At 51.2% G+C, this 16794-nt stretch overlaps 1 protein-coding gene across 1 annotated transcript in view; it reads right to left on the reverse strand.

The window, feature by feature from the left end:
- SH3KBP1 (SH3 domain containing kinase binding protein 1) overlaps positions 1 to 16322 on the reverse strand; it is a 1542178-nt gene extending 1525856 nt beyond the window's left edge. Inside the window, exon 1 of the mRNA XM_078657888.1 lies at positions 16306 to 16322. The gene's annotated coding sequence lies outside the window, so the exon portion shown is untranslated. The remainder of the gene's footprint in view (positions 1 to 16305) is intronic.
- Between the last annotated feature and the right edge of the window lie 472 nt (positions 16323 to 16794).

Here is a 16794-nt window from a genome sequence, read left to right on the forward strand (position 1 = left end):
AAACCTGCTGTCGGTTACCGTGAGGGACGTGACGAAGTGAGGGGCATACCTGTAATTCCTGGCGGAGGAGTCCTGTAATCGATTTAACCAGGAGCCGCTCGTTAGAGGCAATGTATGAACTTATTGGGACAGGGGGAAGACAAGCTGTAGTGCTAGCCTGGGGAGTACAATAAAAGGTGCCGAGGCATGGCGGGGTGACTCACCTAATAGTTCAGTAATCACAGGTCCGCTGCGGGGCAGGATCGCGCCGGTCAGAGGAACAGTCTCTCTGTGGAGAGCCGGTATATAGGAGTCGGTATCCATGCTGCAAGGGGCGGAAATGCTGGCGGGATGGCTATGGTGGCCATTTTGGGAGGGGAGGATGCAGTGACTCGGAAATGCGTCGGCCAACTTGGAATGGTGTTTGTTACTGAACAGGTATAAGGTATGAGGAGGGATAGGGGACAGAGGTCGGTGCAGTGAGAATACTTAATCAAAAATATAAAGGAAAAAAAAGAAGAAAGAAGAAACGTCGATCAGGTCGATCCGGATTCTGTGCTATTAAACGTGACAAGAGACCAATTGAATTAAGACAAATGGTGCAGTGATCATGCAGGTGACTTTTTACAATTGGCAACTGTAATGATATAATGCAATCTTATACTAGGCAGACATGGATTTACAGAAGGGTGAACCACTGGTTTACAAGAGTGAGGTCCAATCCTCATTACGATTAAGTCCACTTCTTATGCTATCCAGAAGTATAATCCTTTTCAGTTCCTCTCTGTTGAGTAGGCGTGCCATGTCGCCTCCACGATGTGGCAATTTCAGTGATTTCAGGACAGTCCATTTCAAGTCATCCTCAGTATGTCCTTTTTCCATAAAGTGGTCAACCAAAGGAGCGTTCGCAGTCTTACAACGGATTCTGCTGCGGTGCTGGCATATTCTTGTCTTGACTTTTTGCACGGTTTGACCCACATATAGCAATTGACATGGACATTCAATCAAGTAAATTACATCACTGGTATTGTAGTTAGTAAAGGTTTTACTTTGAAAAGTAACACTGTTAAAGGTGAAGGATTTGCCTTCCATAGTCAGGTCACACACAGTACATGACCCACATTTGGCATGTCCTACAAGAGGTGCTTGATTCCAAAGAGAATCTATTGTTGCACGTGGGGGTGGGCTAGGGAGTGCAGCCCTCACAAGGTGGTCCTTCAAGTTGGAGCTTTTCTTAAAGGCAAAAACTGGACAGTCAATTTGGAGTATCCCAGCATTCAATATGGGCCAATGTCGTATTATGCATTTTCTCAAGGCATTAGAGACAGGCGAGAAGGTGGTTACACAGGCTATTTTGTTACTTGTTTCTTTTTGTTTAGGGCATAGGAAAGCTTCCCTTGGACAGTACCAAGCCCTTTTGACTGCTCTGCGGACCAATCTTTTGGGGTAGCCCCTGTTTTTTAGTTTATTCGATAGGACTGTGGCCTCCTTGAAGTAATCTTCTTTCGCATAACAATTCCTTCTTATGCGTAAGAATTGCGAGTAGGGCAATGAGTCCCTGAGTGCTCTTGGGTGATTACTATTGTAGCTTAACAACGTGTTTCTTTCAGTTGGCTTACGGTACAATCTAGTGTGTAGAGAACCTTCTGAATGGTAAATGGTTAGGTCAAGAAAGGCAATGGACTGGGTGTCAACTGTACTGGTAAAGGTTAAGCCTGAGCAATTATTGCTAGGCCAATGGATGAACTGTTTGAGGCTGTCAAGGTTTTCATTCCATATTAGAAAAATATCGTCGATGTAGCGTCTCCAGATGGAGATAGCTGATGAAAAGGGGTTAGAAGGGGCCAGTACGGTATTGGTCTCGATGTTGTCCATAAAAAGTATAGCTAGATTTGGGGCAAAAATTGCACTCATTGATGTACCCTCAACTTGCTGGTAGTATTGCTGTTCGAACGTGAAGAAGTTCTTGGTCAAGCATACTTCCAATAATTGGAGAATAAATAAGGATGGGGCACGGTGTGGTCTAGGCCTAGATTCAAGTATATCCCGTATGACAAGGGGGCGCTAGAGGGCGCGCTTGCGGAATGGCTGCCTGAACCCGCAGCTCCCGCTCCTTGGTCATTGATCCTACTTAGATCCTTCGCCACGGGGTGCCACATCGATCCCTGACGACCGGATTCTGCACCGGAGGGGTGCCCTCTGCACTCGTTCCAAGTTTGGAATGCCTGCGAGCCCTGGCGCCGAAGTTACAGGCTGCTGAAGAATGCCCGGCACTTGCTCTGGAGCTACTTGAGGCGGACACACGGACACTGTCTATACGCGAGCCCGAGGCCTGCCACGAGGCTCCCAGGCCGCACCGAGACCTCGCCTTCCTGATCCTTGCTGGGACGGCGTGCGGAGGGGGCTGTGAAGGTAGGCGGCCGCTACGGACACTCGCCTTGGGTCTCCCCCCCCCTCTCCCCCCAGCCGTCACCTTGCTGGTTCCGTGAGGAGAATGCTCCTGTTGTGACGCCTGCTGCCACGGCTCCTCAAGACCGCCACACCTGCCGCCCATAGCGCTGCGGACCCGGACCTGCGCGGCGCTGTCCGCCAGGACTATCGACCGGGGGCTGGGGTTGCCCCCTGATGTGCAGAGTCCCGCTGTCGCCACCCGCAACACCCGCATAGGGAGCGCTGTGCACAATTGGGAGCCGGGTGCGTTGGGGGCCATACACGCGCGACACAGCCACCATTCCGAGTGGCGCCGACCGGTGAGTCGTGACGCCCCGCCGCTGTGCTGGCAATCTGCTCCCTTGGATCTGACCCTGCAGCCAGCCCTGAATGCCGGTACTTTGACCCATATATTGCCTGGCGTCCACGCAGCGAGTGCATGACGTTACAGCCGGTTGCCCAGGCCTGGACATACTGCCATTACTACTGAGCGGTTGGTCACCACGCAGCGCCACTGTTGAGCACGACCATATTGCGATACCTAGAAACGCACCAAGCCCGACACCTACCTGCCTGCTGCTGGCTGGTACTTACCTGCAGTGTGCTGCCATCCCTCAGCTTCGGCGTCTCACCTAACTCCGGTCACTGCCATGGGGCGACCTGAGACTCGCCAGCCGAAGCTGAGCTTCGACAACACCCGCAAGAACGCCACGTCGACACAGATGAACCCGGGACCCAGCGTACCGCCTCCGCAGCCTGCGCCACCTTCTGCTCCTGCTGCGGACCTTACCAGCCTGCTACAGGAGATGCGTCAAGGCTTCGCCACCGTAGTGGAGAAGGTAGATGGCGTCACAGCTCGACTGGACGCCCTGGTTCACAAGGTGGATCGCCATGAGGAGCGCCTCACAACTGCGGAACAGAGAATCTCTGACAACACCGATGCCGCCACGGCCCACACGACGCAGCTGGCAAGAATGGACAATCTCCTCCGCATCATAGCGGCAAAGAACGAGGACTTGGAAGCGCGCAGCCGCCGGAATAACATTCGCATTACCAATGTGCCAGAGTCCACTGCCACGGGCAGGATGGAGTTATATGTGGAGAAATTGCTCAAGGGCTCAATTGGAGAGGAAGCTTTCTCGTCCCAGTTCATCGTGGAGAGGGCCCACCGCTCCCTGGCACCCATACCCCAGCCTGGCCTGCCACCGAGACCTATAATCGCTCGACTTCTGAATTATCGCGATCGCGATACGGCCCTCAGAGCTGCCCGGACTCAGAACTCACTGCGGTATGAAGGCATCACATTCTCCATTTATCCCGACTTCACGCCGATGGTTCAAGATGAACGGCGCAAGTTCCTTCCAGTGAAAAAAAAACTGCGGGAAGCCCAAATAGACTATGCCCTCTTATATCCTGCGAAGCTTAGAGTTACCCACCAAGGCAAACAGCGTTTCTTCACCAACCCGCAAAAAGCTGAGGACTTCCTAAAGACGATCCGAAGAGCGCGCAGGGACGACCATGTGCCTGCGGACGAACAGGAGAATGCTGATCTACCTCCAGAGCACCATGAAGACTGATGGACCTATCGTACTTTGAACTGCATGAGCATCATACCGACCTACAAGCTGGCAACGGCTCACCACCTGTGGGCTGGGGAGATACAGAAGCGGCGAACTGTCTGGACCTTGCACCCCAGTGGTAACGTATACCAAGGACCACTCTTTCGGCCCTAGACTCCACCGAGGGCGGTACAGTTCTGGAGCTATGGGCCGGATAGTGGCAGTGCGTACTTTCTGATGTACCCCTGTCGGGTGTTCCCCATCGACTTGTTGTTTCTTTGGCTGTTTGCCTCACCACAGTTGGGGGGGGGGACAGGGGGGGGGGTCACGTTAGGGGGATCCATGGCTACTGGCATGTTTGGGATGCTGGGGTGGGTGGGGGGGTGTTAGATTTCGTGAGGTTGCAACTGCATAGATTGTGTATTTATTTGCTAACTTGGTGTGTGGTTTGGGCCTGCGGAGGCGGATGTGGACTCAAGATTTGGCCCCTTTGGGCATTTCCGCCTCTACTGTCACTATGTCCATGGCTGCTATGAACACAACTGCGCGACTGACATGTTTGTCTTGGAACGTCCGAGGGTTGAACGATGCCAAAAAATGCAGGAATGTTATTGCCTACTTAAACAGACATCATGTACAGATTGCCATGCTGCAGGAGACACATATGCCCATGGGTAGGGTCACATCTTTTGCATTGAAATGGGCTGGTACCCGCGTTTTTTCCTCCTATTCGTCTTATGCGAGGGGTGTGGCGATTCTCGTTGCCCGTGGCGTACCTTTCCACCGCTTTGGGGAGGAGGTGGACGGGGAGGGGCGGTATGTTTTGCTATGGGGTAGGGTGGGACATGACACCTATTTATTTGTCTCAATGTATGCGCCGAATGTTGACTCACCTGCCTTTTTTTCCACACTGTGGGGTAAAATTGTCTCCATTGGGGCGCGGCACATCGTCTGGGGTGGTGATTTTAATCTGGCGCTGGCGCCCCACCTTGACAGAGCTGATGGTGTCAGCTCCTACAAGCCTCGTGCCAGGGAAGCTTTGGAGGGTGTGGTAGAGGAGGGTGGACTGTTCGATGCCTGGAGACACCTACATCCCATAGGTCGAGAGGGCACACATTTCACATCTCACACCGGGATATGGGCGCGCTTAGATTACTTTCTGGTCACCCGAGATATCACCAGGGGACTATTAGGAGTTGACCACTTGCCCAGAACCTACTCAGACCACAGCCCTGTTAGGTTGCAGTTCCAGACCCCTGGGTGGGACAGTCCGAGACCACAGTGGAGGTTAGGCCCCGATGTGCTCCTTGACGATCTCTTCCGCACTGAGTTGGGAGAGGAGATCAGAGATTTCTTCCCTAGGAACAAGGGCTCGGTCGAGTCGGTTGAGCACATATGGGAGGCTTTCAATGTCACTATCAGGGGGTTCTGCATTTCCAAAAGCCACGGGGTACTACGAGATATCTTGCGAACCATCACCACACTGGAGGGGGAGCTGCGGGACCTAGAGCTACAAATGGCGGCGGATACTGACCCACGCCTACAGGTAACCTTTAGGGAGACATTGTCCAAATACGAGGAAGAGGCTGCCAGGGAAGCGAAGTACCGGGGCAAACACTGGGTGGCCCGGAGATATTGTGAGGGGGATAGGCCTGGAAAAGTACTAGCTGCACTCACACGTGTACCACGAGCACACAACACTATATTAGAACTTACCGATGCGACTGGTGCCACCATTAGAGACTCAGATGCGATACTCACTGCTTTCACAGCACACTACTCGACATTATACACATCCACAGCAGAGGCGGACGCACCATATGCCGAATATCTAAACGACGTAGCACTTTGCTGGCTTAGCGACGGGGATAGGGAGTTCTTAGCAGCGCCTTTCGAGCTGGACGAGGTTCGTGAGGCCATCATGTCCCTCAAAAATGGTAAGGCTCCGGGGCTTGATGGCATTCCGGCCGAATTTTACAAAGCCTATATCGATATAATGGCACCCGTGCTAAGTGAAGTCTTTACCGAATCCCTAACTGATGGGAGACTACCCTGCTCTATGCGCGAGGTAGTTATCACCTCCCTCCTGAAGCCGGATAAGGAGCCCACCTCCTGTGACTCCTACCGTCCACTTTCCCTTCTAAACTGCGACGTCAAGATCCTAGCCAAGATTCTAGCTACACGTCTCTCGCTGCTCATGACCAGAATTGTCCTACCCGACCAATCTGGATTTGTGGCGGGCAGGTCCACGTCCCATAATCTCCGCACCCTTTTCTCCCTGCTCCGCACGGTCCACCCTGACGTCCCAGTGGCGGCGGTGTTCCTAGACGCCACCAAGGCGTTCGACTCTGTCGAATGGCCCTACCTCTTCTCGGTCTTAGCCAGTATGGGGTTCCCTAAACTGTTCTTGGCCTGGGTGCGCCTCCTATACACGGACCCTACGGCAAGAGTACTAATAAATGGAACACTGTCACAACCCATCAACCTTACGAGAGGCACCCGTCAGGGATGCCCGCTCTCGCCTCTACTATTTGCCATTGCGGTCGAGCCTCTGGCCTGTCGCCTGCGTCAATTACACCGAGCAGGAGCGATACAATGCCTGCAGCGGCAAATCGATGTGTCCCTCTATGCAGATGACATCACGCTGTACGTTAAATATCCGTCCCTACACCTCAATCCCCTGCTTCGTGAATTCGTCCTTTTCGGGGGGCTGTCTGGTGTTCACATCAATTGGTCCAAATCGCAATTCTTTCCTCTTACAGACGCGGTGCACGACTTCCCCCTAGATTATCCACTGGTATGGTGCCGAGACGATCTTCGCTATTTGGGGATCCGTATCGCTCGGGACAGGGATGAGACACTCCGATCTAACTATGGAATAGCCGTGACCAAATTGACTGCCTCCGTTGATAGGTGGATCACGTTGCCACTCTCCATGGCTGGAAGGGCCTCCCTCATAAAAATGGTGATACTGCCCCGCTTCCTGTACCTTTTCCTAAATATCCCCTATTACCCTGGTGCCTTCTTCTTCAAGACACTCCGCACAGAACTGCGCAGACTCTTTTGGGGTGGCAAATCTCCCCGATTAAAGTGGTCAACGCTGACCCTTCCCTATGACCAGGGAGGGTTCGATGTCCCCGATTTTGAAACATACTATTTGAGTGCACAGGCGCATTTTGCCTATCACTGGATGGCTCCCACTCCCTTCATGCCACATATAGCGGTGGAAGACTGGATAGTACACCCGCTCCCGCTGAATGGCCTGCTACACTGTCCCGAGACTTCCATCGACACTGCAGATACCTCGGTATCCTGCACATTGGATGCATGGCGCCGCATCGCTCGGCGATTATTGTGCGTACTGCCCTACTCCCCCGGGCTACCGCTTACCTATCACCCGCGGCTTTCCTTGTTGTCGGAGCTGGGGTTCAAGCGGCTATGTGACAAGCTTCTTATCACCCGCTGGGGAGATCTGTTCCAAGACGGTCATTTTAAATCGGCTGACCTTTTCTTCAGAACGCACGAACATACACCCCTTGAACTATTTTACTATGTTCGGCTGCGAGCCGGGATGCGGGACATCCTACCCGATTACCCTGATGAGCCGGCGACCCTGCCGCCACTACACTTCCTTCTAGGGTCACAGGATGGGACCCATTTGGTCTCTGGGCTCTACCGCCAAATCCGAAGTGCTGCCCCATTGCAAGCCTCTGCTGCCCGCCTGCACTGGTCTGCAGAGCTTGGACTGGAGCTTTCGGACGACCAGTGGAAACACTGCTGTGCATTAACCTCCCGCATTTCTGCCAGTTGCAGATTAAAAATTATACATTACAAATTTCTTCAGAGAATATATTACACGCCGGTCCGGAAGCATAGATTTGGGCTGGCCGATAATGATCGCTGTGAGCGTTGTCGTGCAGAACATGCTGATTTTCTTCACCTGGCGTGGTCCTGCCCCCAGATTGCCGACTACTGGCGACAGGTCATCGAAGCCTCGGATACACCAAGCAGTTGCCCAGAGAATACAGAAAATTCATTGACATGGCGTTGCTTCTGGCCAAGCGGCGTGTTGCTTGCCGTTGGAGCAGGGGCAGAGCGCCCAAGTTCAAGGACTGGCTGACTGACTTAACATACTGCCAGGACCAGCATACCACCTTTGCTGAACTGCTGCCTCTTTCGTGCCGACCCAGGGACGTTTGGGATCCACTGGTACACTACTTGCTTAAGCGCTCAAACGACGATGTGCAGTCGGATGACGCGCCTGCCACTCCCCAGCGCCACTGACATTCTTCCCATACATGTCCTGTGATCTCGGGACGGCTTCGCAGACTCCCCTCATTGGACATAGGTCACTGCCCCCGTAGATTCCCCGTAGAGTGAGCTGCCCTACCTGGGCGGGAGTGCCCTCTCTCCCCTGTCCGTGCCTACACGTCCCCATCGCCACCACGACGCGAGATCGCCTCCTCTGGCGAGCTGTGTCCTTCGTGCCCCATGGCTTCTAAGACTGACAACCCACGAACACCAACGGCCCTTGAGAATTAGCACTGGACACATCACTACCCACACCGCGCCTCCTGCTGAGACCGCCAAAATACACCATTGACACACATTTCCACTACGCAGTCATACACCACCTCTTAGTTGTAACCTGGTTGGGGAGTTTCTTGGTTCCTGTTATGCAATCTACAAAAAGGCAGTGAGAGCCTTCTCTCGCTCAAAAAAGCCTGTTCGACTGCTGCTCATCCTAGCTTGGCCTACGTCATCGGACGCAGAGGTTACGCTGTTTCAAATTTTAATATGCCGTCGGGCCCCCGGGATGCCGACAAACAGGCTGTGTATTGCATTTCCTCTTTCGCTGCCGGCCTCCGGGTTGTAGGCGATCCAAGCTGTGTATTTTACTATGCCTTTTTTTCTCAATAAAGCAGATTTGGGAAAAAAAAAAAAAAAAAACAAGTATATCCCGTATGACCATTAGGGCTGCAGTCTGGGGGATATTTGTGTACAAGGACTCAACGTCCATTGTACACAACAGTTGGTCACCTAAATTGAGCGGAACTTCTTCAATTAGGTTCACCATGGCCATGCTATCTCTGACATAGCTTTGGGTTACAGCTACAAAATCTTTGATAAAGAAGTTGACATAGTGACCAAGGGGCTCAAGAATGGAGCCGCATCCCGACACTATGGGCCTGCCTGGTGGATTAAGGACACTTTTGTGGGGGTCTTTGGAAGGGTGTAAACTACAGGCATTCTGGGGGATTTGATGTTAAGGAAGAGGAATTCTTTCTGATTAATAATTCCCAGTTCTAGGGCTTCTGTGGTGATTTGAGAGATGAGTTTCTGTAATTCCTTGGTTGGATTGGTGGGAAGTCTCATATAGTGATCTGTATTAGCTTGTTGTCTATGTATTTCTGTGGTATAAGCATCTCTGTTTTGTAAAACAATGCCACCCCCCTTATCAGCACTCTTGATAATGAGTGTATCAATGTTTTTCAGGGTTTTAATAGCTTTAAATTATAAGGAATAAACTTTTTTGTCTCCTTAATGGTTGTGAGATCCTTGATGCACAAGTTACTACTTGTGTAACGATATATCTGTAAGAGACATTAGTTAGTGATAGATTCCTTACCTTAGAATATCCCCAGGCGTCAGACTGGATCCGGAAAATTTTGCATAGCAATACCCCTGCCCACCGGCAGGCGTCGTCCGCGGCTCCGCGTCCGTCGTCGGCGTCGTTAGCTCCGGAATGACATCGTCGGAGTACTTAGACGCCGCCTATTCGCGCTGACGTCAGTTCTGATACACAGCTTTTCCGCGCCAGATACGCAGAGCCATGATAGAACCAACACTGGTGCCATGAAACTAGGGCCCTGAAAGGGGATGACCTTAACCCTAGATATTGGTTCGCAGAACGGGGAGGATGGGTGGGTCGGTAAGGAATCTATCACTAACTAATGTCTCTTACAGATATATCGTTACACAAGTAGTAACTTGTGCATCTGAAAGAGACACGTTAGTGATAGATTCCTTACCTTAGAATAGATACCCCAGCAATACTAACCCCGGTGGTGGGTCTGCGAAGCAATAATCACACCAGAAAGTCCTGGAGGACGGAATGGCCAAAGAAGCTATCCCTCCGGACTTGACTGTCCAGGCAGTAGTGTCTTGCAAACGTGTGCAGCGAGGCCCACGTAGCTGCCTGGCAAATGTCCTGCAAGGGCACACCCTGGCCCAGGGCAGTTGTAGTAGCCGTGGCCCGAGTGGAATGAGCCCGCAATCCAACAGGGGGCTCCTTTTTAGCCAAGGAGTAACATGCCTGGATACACAAGATGATCCACCGCGAGATGGTACGCTTGTGCACCACTTTTCCCTTCTTAGCGCCCACGTAACCAACAAAGAGTTGGTCATCCACCCGGAACTGGCGTGTGCGATCCAAATAGAATGAAAGCGCACGTTTTGGGTCCAGACGGTGGAGCGGCTCTTCCTCTTTAGAGGGATGCGGTGGCGGAAAGAGGGTGGACAAGGTGATAGACTGCCCGATATGGAAGGCCGTGACAACCTTGGGCAGGAAAGATGGCTTAGTACGTAACACAACCTTGTCCGGATGGACAGAAAGGAAAGGGGGTGTACAGGAAAGAGCCTGGAGCTCACTCACTCTCCTGGCAGAGGTGATGGCAACCAGGAAGGCAGTCTTCAAGGTAAGAAGACGGAGAGGACAGTTGTGAAGTGGCTCAAAGGGAGCGCACATCAGAAACGTAAGAACAAGGTTCAAGTCCCACTGAGGCATCACAAACGGAACAGGAGGGAATGTGTGTGTGATGCCCTTCAGAAAACGATTTACCATAGGGGACTTGAACAAAGAAGGTTGATCAGGCAGCCTGAGAAAGGCTGAAAGGGCAGAAAGGTAGCCCTTGATAGTGCCCAGAGCAGAGCCCTGCTGGGCAAGAGAAAGAAGGAAGAGAAGGACCTCAGAAAGAGGGGCAGCAAGAGGATCCACAGCCTTTGCTGTGCACCATGCCACAAATCTGTTCCACCTGCAGGCGTATACCGACTTAGTGGAGGGACGCCGGGCTACCAGAATGACATTACAGACTTCAGGAGGCAAGTCAAATGGCCTCAACTGTCGCCGCTCAATGTCCAAGCATGGAGGTGGAGACTGGACAGGCTCGGGTGGAGAACCGTCCCCTGCTGCTGCGACAGAAGGTCCTCCTGAAGAGGCAGACGAACCGGGGGATCGACTGACATACTGAGTAGCTCTGGATACCAGTACCTTCGTGCCCAGTCCAGAGCCACAAGGATGACTTGTGCCCGGTCGCGCTTGATCTTCTTCAGCACTCTGGACAGAAGTGGTATAGGCGGAAAGGCGTATAACAGACCGCAACTCCGCACGTGACGAAAAGCATCGCCGAGCGAGTGCCGTCTTGGAAATTCCAACGCGCAGAACTGATGACATTGCGCGTTCTCTTCGGTGGCGAATAGATCTAACCAAGGCTCTCCCCATCGCTGAAAGAGGCCTTGCGCCACGTCCGAGTTCAGACGCCATTCGTGATCCTTCATGCACTGACGGCTGAGTTTGTCCGCCCTGGCGTTCAGAGAACCTGCCAGGTGTTGAACCACCAGGGTCACTCCCTGCTGTTCCAGCCACTGCCAGAGGCGCAAAGCCTCCTGGCCCTGTTTGTGGCAGTACCACATGGCGGTGGTGTTGTCCATGAACACCTGCACTACACTCCCCCGGACAGAGGGGAGGAATGCCTTCAGTGCTAGACGAATCGCCCGCAGCTCCAAGAGGTTGATATGGAGCTGGGACTCCGCCGGAGACCAGAGGCCTCTGATCTCCGCCTCTCCCATGTGGCCTCCCCAGCCCTGGGGGGACGCGTCCGTCACAACTACGTGCTCCGGCTGGGGAAGGGAGAGGGATCTGCCACTGACCCAATCGCGGTCCGTGAGCCACCACTGCAGCTGTCTCGCAGTGCCCTCCGAGATCAGGACATGATCGGAAAGGTTGCCTTGATGCTGGGCCCACTGAAACTTCAGGTCCCACTGCAGAGCCCGCATCAGGGCCGGCTCTAGGCTCATGGTGGCCCTGTGCAGGGAGCGTAGGTGGTGGCCCCGGAAGAGGGGGTCCGGACGGGGTGGAGCTCAGGAAGGTGTTTTACTAATAATACGTCCAGAAAAGTCGTTAGATGATTGACCAGTACCTGTGCTGCTGCTCCTACCCTTCCGAATTCGTCTCAGAACGATACAATTTAGGAGGAGGAGGGCATTGTGACACACGACCTGAGGGACTGGGCGCACAGACAGCTGCAGTGCCAGGGCCATGACAGGGGCACCGGACCCCCACAACCCCCCAGAGAAATAATCGGTGGCTCTTTGCCCGGAAACAGTAATATCGATGCCATATTGAATATGGTGTCTTACGCTTGGCGGATGGCCACGTCCGTTGCAGACACTGCATAGCCACCTCGTGACACAACAAGCGACTCTCATATTTGCAAGGAAAAATAAAGTAGGGAAACTCGAGTTCACACACTACTGAACGCGCACTCTTAAGTGCATCAGCAGTGCACTGTGAATCGGAGCGTTTCACAGGCCTGTCACAGATAAGAAATGCTATCCAAACGAAATCTTACAAAACAATATACTACTGGCCGGCAGCAACTCATACCCGGACAACGTTGGGACGGGATGCTATTAAATATAGTTTGATGTGATTGCTAGACTGCAGTGACCTTAGTGGTACTTCTGTTTCTTCAAGCTGGTGATGTCTGGACAAGAATGATGTCTGTTTTTTTTGTCTAAAACCTTTTAATAAAAACACATTTTTATTTTCCTCCAAAAGAGAAACTCCGAATGTGCCCTGCTTTTCATATGAGACGCTAACTTAGTGCATGCATTTAGGTTTTGAGCTCACAGTTCTTCCAAACCCACGGGTACCGTGCTGGAAGTGTAATCTGCAGAGTTCAAAGTGAGTATGTTTCACAGGGGAATGTGTGTGGGTTTGAAATTCATTCTAGTATGACCTAACTTTTTCTGGGGAAAATGGAAGTCATAACTCCTTAGCCACAAAGGATATGCCTCACTCTGAACTTCTGATAAATTGGACAAATGCACTCGTGAATTGGTAACATTTTTGTTACAGTGATTGCTTCCACCACACATAAGATTAAAACTTCAAAATGGAAGCAGCGAAGAAAACACCACTTAGGAAAAAATTTTCCTTTAAAGAAAATTGTTAAATTAATGTATTTACTTATTGTCATGGCCACTAGAATTATGCATTTCTGCTGCTGTGGCTTTTTCTGCTAAATTACATATTTTCTGCACTTGCTACATAATCCAGCATCTTGTCCATAATGCACAGATTTGCAAAAAGATAGTGAACAAGCATTTGCAATGCGTGTGGCTCACTGGTTAGAGGAGGCAGACCTGGAAGCAGAGGTCAGCCCGGGACCAGGGTTCAATTCCCGACTTGGCGGGGTCTTGAGTCCTAAAATGTCCATGGACTCGACAATTCTCACTCCGGTGCCTACTCAATTCACGGGTTCACACTCTGCGTACTCTGGGCAATAGCTTGCTTAATCTCCACAACGGCCCCTCGCGGCGGGATGCCTGGCTTTCACCTTGCGGATACCCTGCCGGGGTTATCTCACAGGGGAATACCAGGACGGGTTCCCTAAGCAAGCGCTTAGAAACCGCTTGGTGATTTGCGCTATATAAATTCCTGTACATTTACAGTGTCACAATGGGTCTCGCATTTATGCGAGTTTGAGCTATTGGCATTGTAAATGACAATGACTTCTATTTATGTTTTGCTTTTCAAAACATAAATAAAAGGCACTGTAATTTACAATGCCAATAGCTCAAACGCACGTAAATACGCAGACCTATTCCATTGCTAATGCTTGTTTTCACAGTTATGTTAGTTAAATCAACAAATAGTGCTGAGTCTGAGCCGGGTCCTTTTCATCAGCAGGCTGTCAATGCACACACCCTCATGTGTTTAAACTTTATCGGGCCTTCTCAGAGGGAGGGGGATGGGTCGGGGCACCTTTCTGAATGAAGTGCCTTCACAGCTGGGGCTTTCCAGTGCTGGGTCGCAATGGATCAAAAGGCTGTTGATATAACGGTGTGGCGCCCAGGCGCGCAACACCCATTGGGCTCACGGGGTTTCAGCGTCCCCCCGCCCCCTGGAGTTACGCCTTAAACCAAGCACAGCTGGTTCTGCACCCTACCAAACATTCCGACCTTACAATGTCATCTACACAGGCTATGTGAACTTCCTGTGCTACAACGACTGGGTGTGAGGCAAGGGAAGAGCTGCCTAGGACTGTGCTGCACTTAGGTTCGGACTGTGTGACCCAGAGGCACTGGTGATAATTAAAGAATCTGATCAAATCTGGAACATCGGGGGGTCAGCTAAAGAAGTCACCCTATTTAAAAGAGGGCCTGATATTACCAACACCTCTGCAAATCTCTGTAAGTGCAAGGGTTGTAGTTATGAATTAGGAGAATTTGCAGCACCTGGTAATTACTAGTCTGCACCCCCTCAATTGACCCCGGATACACATTAACAGAACAATCTTGCCAATATTTGCCGGGAGTGTATGCCCAGTATATGTTGAGACATGTGGGTTTTGGTGCAGAAAGCATTTTATGCCTCATTTAGACGGATTAAATCTGCAATAGGCAATAACTATGGCACACAATAAATTCTGGTCATGAGCGTATCCGATTTTATTGGGGGCGATGATTATCGCCATGGGCTCTGGGGAACTTGTAGTCAGGACCTTACAACGTTACCCCTTCAAACTGGAACATAACATGCAAAATGCACATGTCCTAGTATTACCGGGCATCTTCCCTCAGCAGACATCGGTGGGTTAGACTGACCGATGGGGACCCGTAGACATTTGAGGTAAAATCCGCCCAATCTATCATTTCAACTCCAGGATATAAAGTGGTTTGAGCGGGGCTCAGAATTGTCAGCTCCTTTTCTACCCAGGACCTTGGCCCTTTCGGTTCAAAGAAATACAAGCAAAGCAAGATTGCAAATCCCCTGCTCACAGGAGATGATCCCGAGTGTCCTACCTCAACTACCCCACAGAGACATCAATAAGGGAGAAAGAGAGAGGGGAGAAAAAAAAGAAAGAAACAAACAAATAAACAAACAAAAAAAGAAAACACAGAAAGAAAGAAACAAAGAAAGATAGAAAAAAAAGAAAGAACGAACGTGCCAGGCCCAGGCATAAACAATCGAGCGGTGTGGGCGGTATTTGACCAGTCTCTACTAGACCTGGAACTGGGCTTCAGAAAAAGCTCTAGTGCGGGGATTAAAACAGACCTATGGGTCCCTTTAATTGAAAGTTACCTCACCTTTTGTCATCTGCTTACACAGGCCCAAGGCCACTAGAATCATGCGATTTTACGGCTGCTGCATTTTCTGCATAAATATGGATTTATCACATGTGACACGTAATCCGCCTTCTGCTGCATGCATTGCAGACGTCAAACAAAAATAAATATTTTTCTAGCTCAAAGGCCTCAAAACTGACAAACACAGTGCACCCTGTGGTACCGCACAGTGCCAGGCTCATTGCAGAGGAGAACTGGTTACCTTTGGGATAACGGTCATTGTATTACTGTGTTAAACTGGTGTGAAGGATGTGAAACTTTTACCCAGACATTATTAATAAAACAAGGGAGTGATAAGTTTAAGGTTCATCTGAAAAACCCATAAACTTTTCGTAGTTTATATTCCACAAAACTCATTTTTTCCCGCGCTTTTCTCACCGTGAAGCAAACATTCACTTTGTACAAAGTTTCTTGTGTCTTTTAAACCTCTCTAAATGTCTCTTTGTCACCATTATGAGAAAAAACTGTGCAATTTGGTACACTCGAAAAACCTTTTCTGGTGGCCTATTGACAGCAGCATACATACTCATACGGTTATTCCATCACCCCCTCCGCCCCCTTACCCGGCCCTGCCTTTCAGATGTACCGGTCTGACTTGTGACAGACTATGCTTACTCCCCAAGCCTTTCCGAAAAAGTTACCTGTAGAAAGACCCTGGCTGTCACACCTGGTCGTGTGTCAGCCCGGGCTGACACAGCAGCTTTGCAGGCTGGCGCAGCATAATGTGGCAATGCAGAGACAAACCATGAGTATTGACAGTACTAGACACTGCGCATCTGAGACACGTGTTGTTAACACTCACTCGTCATATTCATTACTGTAGCTCAACTGGAAAGACAGGCAGGCGATTATAATTATTTCATTATAAATAAATATATTGTGAGCACAGAGCAGTCTCGTGTCAGAGACAGAGTCAGACTCTCACCGGCGTTATTTGGGGTCGGAGTCGGACTCGGGCCGGCGAAGAGTCGAGATAGTACTAGTGCCAGACTAGTGGACAGGTGTTCTCTGTCTATCGTCGATGATCGGGTGGCAGGCGACACTAATTATTTGCTCTTTGATTCTCAGCCTCAAACACGACGATGAGTGACGAGTCGACGCACCGCTCACTTGCGCACTCAGTCTCCCAGTGAGGCGGGTCGGAGCCGCGTGACCACAGCACCGTGAGTCACCATGACGCGTCACTGCTGAGCGACTAAATTGCGCACCGCGCACAGCGCGCGGGGGCTGTCCCGGGGCCGTCACGTCGTCGTAGGGCTAAGATTGACGGCCCTGGGACCCAACTGTCTGCTGGCTGGCTGCCCGGGCAAGTGAAACCAATTTAAACAACAACAACGCTCACACGCGTCGCTGCCATTGCCTGGAGGCCGCCAAATCCTGCCAGGGGGCCGCCAGTGATCCAAGTTCCGATCCG

This window comes from Lissotriton helveticus, chromosome 8, assembly GCF_964261635.1.
Source record: "Lissotriton helveticus chromosome 8, aLisHel1.1, whole genome shotgun sequence".
Classification (NCBI taxonomy): domain Eukaryota; kingdom Metazoa; phylum Chordata; class Amphibia; order Caudata; family Salamandridae; genus Lissotriton; species Lissotriton helveticus.